A 15,104-nucleotide genomic window follows, 5' to 3' on the forward strand; every position below is an offset into this window, starting at 1 on the left:
ATGATTGTCAGTTTATTTTTTGTTTTTAACTAATACTACATAAGTAAAATAAACTTTGCCACGGATCACAAAGATGGTCAAAAATAGAATGTGTTTGGCAATGAGAACTCACCCTCCATTTAACAAAACAATCCTAAATGGATCTTCCATGGACTCTAAAACCTTTCTTGGGCAATAGATCCCCTTCTGTATCTGACTGGTTCTGTGAAATCTCAAAATCTAAGGTCCATAGAATATTCCAAAACCCCAGGAGCCAGGTGTGTTTTAGAATTGAGATTTTATCAGTTGTGTGTTGTTTTTTTTTTTTTTTTTTAATTTTAACATTTACCAGCTTTGGATTTAGAAAATTTTTAATTCCAGTATACTTAACATACAGTGTTAATAGTTGTTTCTGGTATACAGCGTAGTGATTCAACATTTCTGTACATTACTCAGTGCTCCTCATGACAAAAACATTCCCTTCACCTACTTTACCCTTCTCCCCATCCACCTCCCCTCTGGTAACCATTAGTTTCTTCTCTGTAGTTAAGAGTCTGATTTTTAGTTTGTCTCTTTTTTTCTTTGTTTCTTAAATTCCACATGTAAGTGAAATCATATGGTATTTGTCTTTCTCTGACTGATGTGTTTCACTTAGTATTATTCATCCGTGAAAAGAAAGAGATCTTGCAATTTGCAACAACATGGAAGGATCCAGAGGGTATAAAGCTAAGAGATTTTATCAGGTTTTTAAAAGGTAGCATGAGACATAAATCCTGTGTTACATGGCATGTCACTTTTATTTTTTATTTTTATTTATTTTTATTTTTAAAAATTTATTTAGCCTTTTAAAAAATCTTTTTCTTTTTCTTCAATTTACATTTTTGTTAGTTAACATTTGGTGCAATATTGGTTTCAGGAGTAGAATTTAGTGATTAATCACTTACATACAACACCTAGTACTTATCACAAGTGCCCTCCTTAGTACCCATCACCCATCCAGACCATCGCCCACCCACCTCCCTCTGTGAACCCACACTTTGTTCTCTATCATTAAGAGTCTCTTGTGGTTTGTTTCCCTTTCTTCTCTTTTTCCTCCTTCTTATATGTTCCTCTGTTTTGTTTCTTAAATTCCACATATGAGTAAAATGGTACAATATTTGTGTTTCTCTGACTTATTTCACTTAGCATAATACATTCTAGTTCCATCCATGTCATTGCAAATGGCAAGACTTCATTCTTTTTGATGGCTGAGTAATATTCCATTGTATATATACACCACATCTTCTTTATCCATTCATTAGTCGAGGGACATTTGGGCTGTCTCCATAATTTGGCTATTAGTGATCATGCTGCTATTAACATTGGGGTGCACATACCTCTTTGAATCTGTATTTTTGCATCCTTTGGGTAAAAGCCTAATAGTGCAAATGATGGGTCATAGGGTAGTTCCTTTTTTTAGTTTCTTGAGGAACCTCCATGCTGTTGTCCAGAATGGCTGCACCAGTTTGCAATCCTACCAACAATGCAAGAGGGTTCCCCTTTCTCCTCATCCTTGCCAACACCTGTTGTTTGTTTGTTGTTAATTTTAGCCATTCTGATAGGTGTGAGGTGGTATCTCATTGTGGTTTTGATTTGTATTTCTTTGATGGTGAGTGATATTGAGCATCTTTTCATGTGTCTGTTAGTAATTTTGATGTAATTTGGAAAAGTGTCTATTCATGTCTTCTGACCATTTCTTAACTATTTGTATTTGGGGTGTTGAGTTTGATAAATCCTTATAGATTTTAGATACTAATCCTTTATAAGATACTATTATAACCCTTTATAAGATACTAACCCTTTATAAGATACTATTTAGATACTTAACCCTTAATATGTTGTTTGCAAATATCTTCTCCCATTAAGTAGGCTGCCTTTGGTTTTGTTGTTTCCTTCAGTGTGCAGAAGCTTTTTTTTTTTTGATGAAATCCCAATAGTTCAGCTTTGCTTTTGTTTCCTTTGCCTTTGGTGATGCGTTCTAGTAAGAACTTTCTACGGCCAAGGTTAAAGAGGTTGCTGCCTGTTTTGTCCTGAAGTATTTTGATGGTTTCCTGTGTCACATTTAGGTCTCTCATTCTTTTTGAATTTATTTTTGCATATGGTGTAAGAAAGTGGTCCACTTTTATCCTTCAGTGTGTTCCTGAAAGACACAGGATTTTTTCCAACGACATTGTTGAAGAGACTGTCATTTTTTCCATTAGATATTCTTTCCTGCTTTGTCGAAGATGAGTTGGCCATTTAATTCTGGGTCCATTTCTGGGTTTTCTCTTCTGTTCCATTGATCTATATGTCTGTTTTTGTTCCAGTAGCATACTGTCTTGATGACTACAGCTTTGTAATGTAACTTGAAATCTGGAATCATGATGCCTCTGGTTTTGTGTTTCTTTTTAAGAATTGCTTTGGCTATTCAGGTTCTTTTGTGGTTCCATACAAATTTTAGGATTGTCTGTTCTAGCTCTGAGAAACATACTGGTGATATTTTGGTAAGAATTCATTATATGTGTAGATTGATTTGGGTAGTATGGACATTTTACCAATGTTTGTTCTTCTAATCCATGAGCATGGAATGCTTTTCCATTGCTTAGTGTCCTCTTGAGTTTCTTTCATAAATGTTCTACAGTTTTCAGAGTATAGATCTTTTCCTTCTTTAGTTAGGTTTATTCCTAGGTATCTTATTGTTTTTGGTGTCATGTCACTTTTAATGGGGTCTGGGACAGTTCCTCATAATAAAAACATTTAATATTTATTTCTGCAGTGAAATTCATAGCTATTAATACTAAATGAGGTTAAAATAATAAATAATCTCCTGTTTGTTTAGGCCAGTTTTTATTGCCAGATGAGCTTAGATTTGTCACCAAATGAGTAATGAAAATTCTTTGTTCCTTATGGTCATCGATAAGGGACAAATAAAAATCTACTTGTATTTTAGGGCTTTCCTAGTCTCTCAGTTAGAAGTGGTGTGGCTCCATGCTCCAGCCATGTTTGCTTCTCCTCAGCTCCACACTCAAGTTCTGGACTTACTATTCTCAATATTACAGATACTTTTGTTTCTAGGGCTCTGTTCCTATTACTCAATAGTACTTTTACTGAATTTAATCTCTTGCTTTTAAGCCATTTTGTGCCTGGATTCTGATCCTTAACACCCAGTTAGTTTGCCAATGTGGTAAATGTCTCATCATATCTTATATGAATATATATGAATATAAATGTATATGTGTGTATATATGTATCTATATGTATATATGCATATGTATATAACTATGTATATATGTATATAAGAATGTATATATATGTGTGTGTGTGTGTGTGTATATATGTGTATGTTCACTGTTTCTGTTCTTTTGCACTGGTTATTTTCAGTACTTGAAATGCCTTTTCCTCCTGTTAAATTTATCTCCAACCACATTATTCTACTAGGGATATTTAGTTTCATCCTCTGTTATATTCTCTATATTCCCTTAGAGCACTGCATCTACCTTTGTTACAGCATGCAGTACATTGTTCCTTAATTATTATAGTAATTATCTCTCTCTCATATTAGACTGTAAGGCTTTTAGAGTAGCGCTTCTTTGTATGTCTATTGCCTTAAACAGTGCTTGGCACAGCAGTTTCCAAGATTTTCAACCCAGCATAAATAGAAGGTGTGTGTTTGGAAGTAATAGGGTGATATTGGGAACCAGGGAAAGAGGGATGTGCAATAGAAATAAATTCATGGGAACACCTGGGTGGCTCAGTTGGTTAAGTGTCTGACTCTTGATTTTGGCTCAGGTCGTGGGATGGAGCCCTGTGTCCGCCTCTGCACTGGTGGTGTGGTGCCTGCTTGGGATTCTCTTTTTCCCTCTCTCTCTCTCTCTCTCTCTCTCTCTCTGCCCCTCATCCACTCATGCTCTCTCTCTCTCTCTTTCTCTCCAAATAAATAAACATTTAAAAAAATAAATAAATTCATGAATAAGACAGAGTAGTTTAGAATAGCAGTGGTTTTGTTTATTTTAAATGTACATGAGGGATAGAAACTAAAAGATTCATGTGGTTTGGAGAATTAGGAAAACTTCAAAAAGGAGTTGAAACTGGAGACAAAGCTTGGCAGGTGGATGGGATAGAGGTAGGCAAAGAAGAGTTCGCAATGCTTTCCAGAGAAGGGGAAGTATGTTGTGGAGGGAATGGGTGTGGATGAGAGAAGAAGATATTTAAGCTGTTGGCCAGTTATAATGTAAGTTCTAAATTAGGAGATTGATAGAAGAAACAGGTCAGTAGGCAAAGTAGGGCTGGATTATATAGGGCAATATATTGTAAGAAAAAGAATGGATCTTTTTAGAGTAAGATGTCATTGTGAATTAAGGTATATAGAACAGGGATGATATGACAAAAACATTTCCAAAAATAAATGTATCCACAGCATATTCACTGATGCATGAACTAAAGGAAGGTGAGGGGGCTAGTTTACATCCTTTTGCTAAAACCAGTAGGGGATCGTAAGGACCTGATATGAGATGATGGTGGTGAGACCAAGAATAGAGAAAACAAGTGTGACTTTTGAAAAGTAAAACTGTGGTGTGATGGTGAATTTTTTGCATCAATTTGACTAGGCCACTGGGTGCCAAGATATTTGGTCAAACGTTATTCTGGGTGTTTCTGTAAGAGTGAGATTAACATTTTAATTTGTAGACTGAGTAAAGCAGACTGAGTCTCCATAATGTGGGTGGGCCTCATCCAATTAGGTGAAGGCCTGAATAGAACAAAAGGCTGACCTCCCCCAAAGAAGAGAGAATTCTGCCTGACAGCCTCTGAACTGGAACATTGGTTCCTCCCGGTTCCACAGAAGCCTTGTTGACGTTCAGACTCAAACTGAAACACCAGCTGTGCAGATTGTGGACTTACCAGCCTCCATATTCTGTGAGCCAATTCCTTATAATATGTCTCTGTTTCTCTGGAGAACTCTGACTAATACGTGTGGGGTATGGAGACTGACTAGATATGGATGCTACAGGTGAGGGAGGAATTAAAGCTGACTAAAATTTAGGACTGAGAATTCTGGAGAATAATAATGGTAGCAATAGGGGAAGTTGAAATAGGCAGTCAGTTCTGAGAGAGAATATGTTTGGTTTTGTTTCTTTTGACTCTGAAGTGATATTGGAAATTCGAATGAAATTGTTGCACGCAGGTGTAGTAAGGTGGGTAGCTCGTGTGGGTTAGGCTGAGTAAGGCATCTTGGAATCCTGTATAAGTGAACAGAGGTCATCTGACAGAACAAACCCCATAGGGGAGTGAGAGAGAGGAACAGAGGGTAAGAATGTGATTCAGGCTCTCCAGGCGGGAATTACAGGCTTAGAGAAGAAAGATGAGTCAGTACACAAAAACTTGGTTGGGGACAGAGTTCGCTCTTGACATTGGTTTGTCTGTATGTGCATGAGAATGTAAGCTCCATGAAGCTGGTGATTTCCCCCACTCCTGTTTCTCCCATTTTAAATATTGTGCTTTGGATTTGTAAGATCTCCAGACCATTACTTTTACCTTTATTTTTCACCTTAAATGAAAAATGAAACAGGAATTAGGATTTCTTTGCTGTAATTTTGACTTGGCATTTAAGTAGGTATATAGAATCCGGTTTCACATTTTAATTCCTAGGACTTTGATTTCCTTTTCCAAAAATGTGAAGATTGGTTTAAGAAATTTTAGGATTTTTTTTTACAGCTGAAAAATACTGGGGAAAAATATCTATATGTCAAGAAAATGTTCTAAGCTGCAAAAGTGGCCTTGGGTAAATTCAGAAAATAAATTTTACAGCAAATCTTCCTCATTGCTATTTTGGAAGTTTTTATTGATTTACTATTAATTAGATTATTATAATATATTAAATAATTCAAAGTGTATAATCTTGTCTAAAAGCATCTTTGGACCAACAGATTTCCTCCTAAATTTTAAAGATGTGATTAAAAAATTCTTGGGGTGCCTGGGTGGATCAGTCAGTTGAGTGTTTCACTTAGATTCAGGTCATGATCTCACAGTTCATGGGTTTGAGCCCCATGTGGGGCTCTGTGCTGACAGCTCATAGCCTGGAGCCTGATTCACATTCTGTCTTTCTCTCTGCCCCTCCCCTGCTTGTGCTCTCTCTCTCTCTCAAAAATAAATAAATAAACATTAAAAGAAATTCTTTACAGGGAGCCTACCCCTATTTTATATAGCTTTAAGTTAATATAACTGTAAAAAGTATTCAGAAAACAAAAACATACTAGCATTATTTTTTCTTTAACTCCAACACTGTAAAGAAATGTCAATTTCTTATGGTATTTTAATTCTATTACTAAGTCTTCTAACTCTTAAATCTCATACAATCAACTTACACAAAGAAAAAAAAGAGAAGAATCATTGGTTAAAATGATTATATATGTTTACTATGCCTTATTCAAAATTATATTGTACCTCCTAATGTGTTTCTAGATCTGTGTTAACATCACAATACCCATTTTTAATCAGTTTTGAGTATTTGATCAATGTGTGATATTTAAATTGTAGTCAATACCCTTTAACAATTTTTTGATTGTACAGTGTGAAACATGAATTTCTAAGAAGTTTGGAAAAAATAAGATCTTTCTATTTAAAAAATGTACAGTGTATATGTTGATATAATATGTGACACAAAAACTATTGAACAGATGGAGAATAGGTGCCATCAGCTTTAATCCGAAGACATTAAAATACTAATATTAACAAAACCAACATTTTTTTTTTATAGAATGGCACTTGTGCCCCCAGGATATTGTGTGTTAGGTATTGTAATTCTAATTGTGTGCCTTCCTACTTTCTGGTAAGTAAGGGGAGACTGTCTTTGGCCATTCTTTCTTATTGACCATTTATGTGCAAATTCCATAAGGAAATAATCTGCCTTCAACAACAAGGTGCTGACTTTTTTTGTCATTTAATGTCTCTTGTTTGCTTTGAGGCTGTCTTTAATTGAGGATAGTTGATAGGTGAGAAATCTCTTGGGAAGGTAATCAGATATGTGCTTTTATGACACAATTCTTCTATCTACAAAATGATATCTAGAAATAGTGTATTTTCAGTAGTGATACTTGAAAATGATTTATTTTTACTTCCCAGAGTTTCCCAAATTTCTGGATTTCTTATGAAGGTGAGTAATTTATCCTTGAATTTATTTTACTTTTGTGTCTATTTATATTCAAGTCATTTCGCCATTCTTGTTGGTCAGCCAACATCTTAGTTCTCTTTGTGTTGTGTTTGGGCATGAGGATTTGCTCTGCAATCAGATATAGAAGAGATTAGGGGCACCTGGGTGGCTCAGTCGGTTGAGCGACCTACTTTGGCTCAGGGCATGATCTCACGGTTTGTGACATTTGTGAGTTCGAGCCCCGCGTTGGGCTCTGTGCTGACAGCTCAGAGCCTGGAGCCTGCTTCGGATTCTGTGTCTCCCACGCTTTCTGCCCCTCCCCCATTCATGCTTTGTCTCTCTCTGTCCCATAAATAAATAAACATTAAAAAAAATTTTTTAAGATATAGAAGAGATTAAAAAATAAAAATACGTATTTCGTAACATAAAAAAGCATTAGAAAAACTTTTTTAACATTTCTGCTCCGTTTATAAGTCACATTAATGACTGCTTTGCTTCTCAGTAATTTTCCATTTGTAACATTTTATACCTGGATACACAAATGTAATGCAATTGAACAAGAAAACAATTATCTGTCTGGTGGAAATAAATGTATTTATCTCATTGAAACAATTGACTTGTTTAAAAATACACAGAAGTTCTGTTCAGACTGCGGTTACCTGTAATTTGTAAAGAATTTCCAGGAAAGAATTAAAATCCTTTGATGTAATGGGATCAGCTATTGAAGCCATTGGTTGTGAATGATAAATTTCCATTCAGAATTCCCCTGTCATAGAAACCTCTATTTGGAATCATTTTGGTTTTGAGAGCTTTTTTCAATAATCTCTGAGTTTTGGCTGGATCCCTGGAAAACTGCACGCAAAGGCTGTATCTTCCAGTGAAAGCTTCATGTTGACTTGTGGGTTCTATGTCAGTGGAACGTTTCAGTGCTTTTTGGCCTGGCTCAAATGTTTCTTGGCATTTTCTGAGGAGTTTGTCCCATCCCATCTATAGGATCACACTGGATTCTGGATAAATTCTTAAAGCCATCATTCATCTGCAAGCTAATTTGGGATTTTATTGGGTTTTGGAAGTGGCCTAATACCATTGGGCAATTGAGGATTCAATATTTTTAATAATATTTTCAAGGACATACCTACTTTAAAAATAATACAGGGAAAAACTACTTTTCCCTTAGTCCAGTAATTATTCTTTTGTATCTGATCTTTTCACAGAGGTCAATGTCCTGTTTTAATTTCTCAGTGTATTTCTTGGTCTCTTCACCAGTTTCTAAAATTACTGCAGGTCAACAACATTTTCATCTTTCTTAGAGAGTGCTCTGGCTCTGGGCTGACTTCAGTCTTGTGATGTGGGACTGATGTGGGTTTTCATTTTTCACATTAAAAGTACTGCCACAGCTAGTTACTTTTAGTTATAACATCATAGAATGTTGGTGCCCATAGGTGCCCTGAAGATGGCCTTGTCTAGCCCTCTTGTTTTACACATCAGGGTAGCCAGGCCCAGTTCCTTAGCTTGCACTGGAAGCTTAGGGTGGAACCTGTGGCCACTTCACAACAGAACTGGTCTATAGGAGCACCCCCTCACCCCCTACCAGAATGCTTAAGATCCACCTTTATTCCCTGTCTCAGGTTTTGTATCTTAAATCTTAGTTTTCCCTAATGCTTTTTAAATAATTCCCCATACTTCCTATGAATTTGGAAAACCAGCAGGAAAAGATTTGCTTTATGTTTGGTTGGGATTTCAGAGTGTTACGTATGATACCATTCTCTTCATGTTTTGAGCCATCAAGAAATAAATGTAGGAAAGGGAAAGGGATCAAACTTACTGCCTTCTTACAAATAATGTTGGGTTTGGGACCACATGGTAGACTCAAGGCTAAAGCAGGCTTCCTGTGCCTCCTACAGAATGTAGCCACCCACTGATAGATGGAGAAGTGTCCCCATCTGACCCCCGTGTAAGACCACTCTCAGGAAGGGCTGCCAGACTAGTACCTCTGAGAGACCCCAGTGGAAAGCTAGGGGCCTCCCGCCAGAGCACTTTACAAGGACTCTGGCAAACCGTAGCAGCCCTCTACCACCCATAGGAAGCAGCTCCTTTCAAGTAGGCCATGTTCTGGTGAGTCTTTGTTTTTTATTCTTTTTGTTCTTACCTTACTATTCTTGCTTCCTGTAAGCCTTATGACACCAGCGTCATTTACATTCCCCCCCACCCCCCGCATGATGAGTTATTTTCCTGTTATTCTCCTGAATAGAGTTGAAAAGACAAGTACAGTAAAGTCAGCCTAGGCAACTGACCGTTTGCATTTGAGGAAAATAAATGAAAATTAGGCAGTGGTGATGAGAACGCCTTGAACATGTGCTCAGAACATTCACAATAACAGGAAATGAAGAACTCTTCTACTCCGTCATCACCAGGGTATTCTTCTGTCATTTTTAAGAGTAAGCTGGGGGAAGACTTTTTCTCTTTATCTGCTGTCTTTATGTAAGCTTGGCCAGAGCTCACTGTTATAGTTTAATAAATATATTCCCAGGTATCTGTAGACAGTGTCAAATTATCTTGTTTTGTTTTGCTTTTGTCTCCTTCTGGACCTGAATTAAGTAAAATTTCGGGTCATAGAACTGTCTTGGAATTTTTAGTTGATTTTCACTTTTATGTAGGTAGGTATCTACTGGGTTTCATGACTTCATTTTATTTTCCAGATGTTTTCTGAGTGATCATCTTGTTTCTTTACCTTCTGCATTAACAGTTGAAGATAGTTACCTATGACAACCTAGAGAAGATTTAACAGTATCCTTCCTATTAAGAGACTTGTTTTCTTTAGGGTTTCTTGCCTTGTGGAACATGTCGCACCTGTGTATAGACACTTTTACTTAATTCAGAGGTAAATTAAAAGTAATCAAAAATTATAATGTTCTGGACAATCACGGATTCTTCCCCACTGTTATGCTTACTCAGAGTTTGCTTCCTTTTAGTAGGTTTAAGGCCACTTAGATAAAAATACTGAATTGTAGAGTAGGTTTCAAATGTTATGGTTTAAGATGTTAAGATTTAAGATGTTTCAGTGCATTCTTGGAATTGAAACCATCACCTTTTAGATTAATTGTTTCTGAAGAATTGGTTTCATTGACATCTCTTGAATCATCATCGTCTTTTTGCTTAGTGTGCATGTCAAGTGTCTGTTACAGTGAAAGCTGAGATGTGGCACACAGGAAATAACACAGAGGTAGACATGATACACAGTGGAAGGCACGGGGGCAGTAGAGAGTAGTGGTGGAGTCCTATGGACCTGGGTTGAAACTCAGTTCTGTCAACTGACTGTCATAATCTCTCTGGTTCAGTTTGCTCATCTGAACAATGGGCATACCAATTAATGTCTTCTACTTCAAAAGTCTTGTGAGGATTAAGTGAATTAATACCTGGAAAGCCTTTTAGAGCAGTGTCTGAAATATCATATGAGCATTATAAATCTTAGCTGTTAAACAGTCTTAACATTCCTGGGGCACCTGGGTGGCTTAGTTGGTTGAGTGTATGACTCTTGATTTCGGCTCAGGTCATGATCCCAGGTTCATGGGATCAAGCCCGGCTTCAGGCTCTGTGCTGAGCATGGAGCCTGCTTGAGATTCTCTCCCTCTCCCTCTCCTTCTCTCTCTTTCCCTCTGCCCCGCCTCCCCTGCTTGCTCTCTCCCTCTCTTTCTAAAATAAAATTTAAAAAATAATTAAAAAATCCGGGGCGCCTGGGTGGCTCAGTCGGTTGAGCGTCCGACTTCAGCTCAGGTCACGATCTTGTGGTTCGTGAGTTCGACTCCGCGTCAGGCTCTGGGCTGATGGCTCAGGGCCTGGAGCCTGCTTCCGATTCTGTGTCTCCCTCTCTCTCTGCCCCTCCCCCATTCATGCTCTGTCTCTCTCTGTCTCAAAAATAAATAAACATTAAAAAAATTTTTTTTTTAATTTAAAAAAATAATAAAAAAATAAACAGTCTATATATTCTAATTGGGTTAATGGATCAATGTTTATCTGTATTTTTAAGTGTTTTTCTTAGTACATTATTATTTAGGAAAACTGGATTAGAAAGATTTCTGAGGTATTCCTGGCTTGCATTTGATAAAAATTTAAAAAAAAAAATTGTTTTAATGTTTATTCATTTTGAGAGAGAGAGCCTACAAACACAAGTGGGGGAGACCAGAGAGAGGGAGAGAAAAAATCCCAAGCAGGTTCCGTACTGTCAGCACCGAGCCCGACTTGGGGCTCGAACCCTAGAACCCCAAGATCATGACCTGAGCCAAAATTAAAAGTCCGATGCCTAACCGACTGAACCACCCAGGTGCCCCCTGGTTTGCATTTTTAAAGGTGAATTGTGTATCAGAAGACTAGGAGCCTCAATTGTGTATAATTTAATACTAATAAATAAAGTTGGGTTTTGGGTTGTCTGTGTGAAATTATTTGATGATTTCAGGGAATTTATTTCCCACTGCCAAACTGTATTTAATTGTCTTCATTGTCATTGGTTTTGGCACTAAAATTGTCGTATAGTCATAATTGCTCAGATTAGAAGGGAAATATTGAAGAAGTCGTCCTCCAGTTATTAACAGATTAACAAGCATAAAATAGTTGGATATGTTTGAGGAATGTAGGATAACCTAATACCCAGGGGCATAATATCCCAAGGAGAAAATTTCCTAATGTGTGTTTTGGGTGTATGGAGTATTAATATGGGTATACCAATTCTATCATGTAAAGAATTGCGAAGGAAAAGTTTTAGGGGAGCCTAAAAGTTTTGCTTTAGCTTGTGTAATAAACTTGACTACATCAATATCTGGAAAATAATTAGAATACCAGATTATGTTGAGTGCCTAAAGAAATATGTTTGACAACTTTTAATTTTCTTTCCTCCTACACACCACTTCCTAGTTTGTTTCTGGCACACCAGATGTGTCTAAACACAGTAGCTGATCCGGGTAGAGTTGTGTGAACACCCGTGGCATAACAAATTTTCTCATTTTCATTACATTTAATGAAACTAAAATTGGAAGGAGCAGTGCATGTGGCAAATAGTGTTATAGAGACATAAGGGGTAACTTGTCCTTTTTCCAGACCTCTGCATCAATGTGCCTTTTTTTTAAGCTAATATTAAAGTTTGTATGCAAATGATGAATGTACACAAACAAGGCTCATTGTAACCTTGCTTTTCATAGTTAGGCACCAGTGGGCTACTCTTGGTGCACAGAAGTGAAGAGGGATGACTGGTGGAGGAAAGTGAAAAAAAATTACTCACAGGGAAAGTTTTTTTTATTTTTATAATACTCTATTTTCTGTTTTCTAGCTTCTTTGAATGGACTAATTCACTCCTATTTTCTTAGCTTAAAACCAGCTTTAGTTCTTGATCTCCATGGAGAAGATACTTTCCATAGGCGTTTTTATTTTGTCTTTCATTTCTTTACTGTAGTAATTTCCCCATTATTCTTACTTAGCCTTTTCTCCATTTAAGTGCCAGGGCATGTACTATATTTCAGAAGCTGTAATTTTCTTTCAAAGAAATTAATTTTGTTTTTAGCTTTGGCTTCATATGTGATCCATTTTTGGGTCTCTAGTTTTGAATATCTACCAATAATTTATAGAACCATTTTTTTCTCAATTTTTAATTATAGAATAAATAATATTAAAAACAGACAGGAACTGTTCCTTACCTTACCAACCTGTGCAGTTTGTTTCCTTTTGGTTTCAAGTCGTATTTGGTTTCAACTTATATTGCCGTTTTCAGGTATTATACTCTTTAATGAGTGGTTTCCAGGAGCAGTTGCTTGGTAATCATTAGTTTACTTAATCATTCCTCTGATGTTGAAGATTTAGATTTATAATGTTTTGCTATTATAAATTGCATCACAACAAAAATCTGTTTGAATATGGCCTTTCTTTTTTTTAATTTTTAAAATTATTATTATTAGTATTATTATTATGGGTCATTATTCACTCAGTTTAAACTTTCTGGCCTGATCTTATTAAGTTAAAAGTTTTGAATATTTTTATGGGTCAAAGGATGTGATTTTTAAGAAATGATTTTTGAAGTGCTTTGTTTGATGGCTTTCTACTATAAATTGCCAACAATAATGTCTTGGCTTTATCAATTTTATTTTTCTAAGAACCTGGGTATTGTTGGATATTGTGTCTTAGAATTTTGTATTTGTTAGTTAAATGTAAAATGGTACTTCAGTGTTGCCTTAATTTGCCTCACTTTGATAAATAAATGCTTTAATGCTCTTTTTTTTCGATGTGTACCTAATAATTTGATTCCTATGTGCATGTCCATGTTAGTGCCTTATTTTTCTTCAGCATCTTATTTTTCTGTCAGTTTATCCCCTTTTGTAACATAGAAAACAACCTTTGATCTCTTGTATTTGATAAACATTTCTGCAATATGTTGTTTTCCTTTTACCATGACTATTACTTTTCTTAGTAAAAGTTAAAGATTAAACTGTAAAATTCACATCTTTTTGTTTCTTTTATTAACTCAAGGTTTAGAAAGCTACCATTGTTTCAAAAATACTCAATTTTATGCTCATTTTTATGAGCTAAATCATATATGTATTATAAATGCAAATATACACAGACATACACACACAGAAAGACAGAGACTAAGGAGGCATTAGTATTGTAATTATATTATGCAATATAAATTTTGACGCATTTTCCCCTCAGATCACTGGTTATCTCAATATAATTTATTAAATAGCTTTCCTCCCTGATCGTTTTGAATTTTTATTATATCATTACATTCTTACATATAATTAGATATTTTACTGGACTTTCTATTCTTATTTGTTGATGTATTTCAAAATACATGTCAAAACCACATTATTTAAATTATTATTGCTTTATAATACATTTTAAAATCTAGTGGGCTCAGCCCTTCTTTTAAAAAATCCTTGAACTTCTATTATGTACCAGAAAAAGTGAGGATAGAAGAATGAAAATTGCCAGTTTCCCCACCCCTGGTAATCAAAGTCTTGCCAGGAAAACAGATATGAAAAAAACCCAAAAACTGGATACATGTATGATATGGTAAAAATCATGATAGAGAGGTGAATACAGAACTGTGGTAGCACAAAGGAAAATAGTATGTTTTCACCTCTTTATTTTTTCTAGTTCTAATGAAAGTTTTGTTTTAACTATAATTACTATTTTATGTCTACAAAATACTTTGAGAATGTTTGGTTTTTTAATCTTGTAATCTCATTTAGGATTATTGTATCTTACTTATTTCTAAGTTAAGTTCTATAGTTTTCTTGAATATGAAATACTTGTTAGAAGAATTTCAAGTTAAACACGTACATGTTATGAATATTATTTGTGACAGTCTCCAGGTAATTCTATATTCGATTTCTTTTAAAAAGGCCTATCTTTTGGGCTTGCTCTTAAATGAAAAATTGGAGCACATACTCCTTCATCTCTTTTGGGGGGGGACTCAAACATTCATTGATAATACTTCTGGGTTTGATAGGATTTGATACACATACAAGACACAAATGTGGAAGTGTTATCGATGTTAATTTTTGAAACCAATGGTAGGTCAATGAGAAATTCCTGAGCCAAGGAAACCATATTCTTATGAAAATGTGATTGAAATTATAGAAAACAATCTGTGTTCTATAGCTGTGGAAACTTTAGACGGATCATCTTTGACATGTGAATTATAGTTTCTATCACTGCAGCTGTTAATTGGTGACAAGGAGGGATAAAGTGTATTAAGGAGTTTTGGAAAATAAAACATAAATACATATCAAATAGTAATTATTTCTGGAATTCTGTACACATAAGGTGTTTAAACCCTCCTTTTTAAATGCACACTAAAACTCATTTCATTATTTAAGTTTTATAAGGTATTCTTTATTTAAAAATAGTTTTGTATTGGCAAATTAGGTCAGGAATAAGCAGGACCTCAGTGACGTAAATAAATAAATCCCAA

General features: G+C 35.6%; 1 protein-coding gene across 3 annotated transcripts in view; it reads left to right on the forward strand.

Moving 5' to 3' along the window:
* HDAC9 (histone deacetylase 9) overlaps nt 1–15,104 on the forward strand; it is a 955,850-nt gene that overhangs the window by 129,010 nt on the left and 811,736 nt on the right. The window lies entirely within an intron of this gene.

Source organism: Panthera tigris, chromosome A2 (assembly GCF_018350195.1).
Source record: "Panthera tigris isolate Pti1 chromosome A2, P.tigris_Pti1_mat1.1, whole genome shotgun sequence".
In the NCBI taxonomy this organism is placed as follows: Eukaryota; Metazoa; Chordata; class Mammalia; order Carnivora; family Felidae; genus Panthera; species Panthera tigris.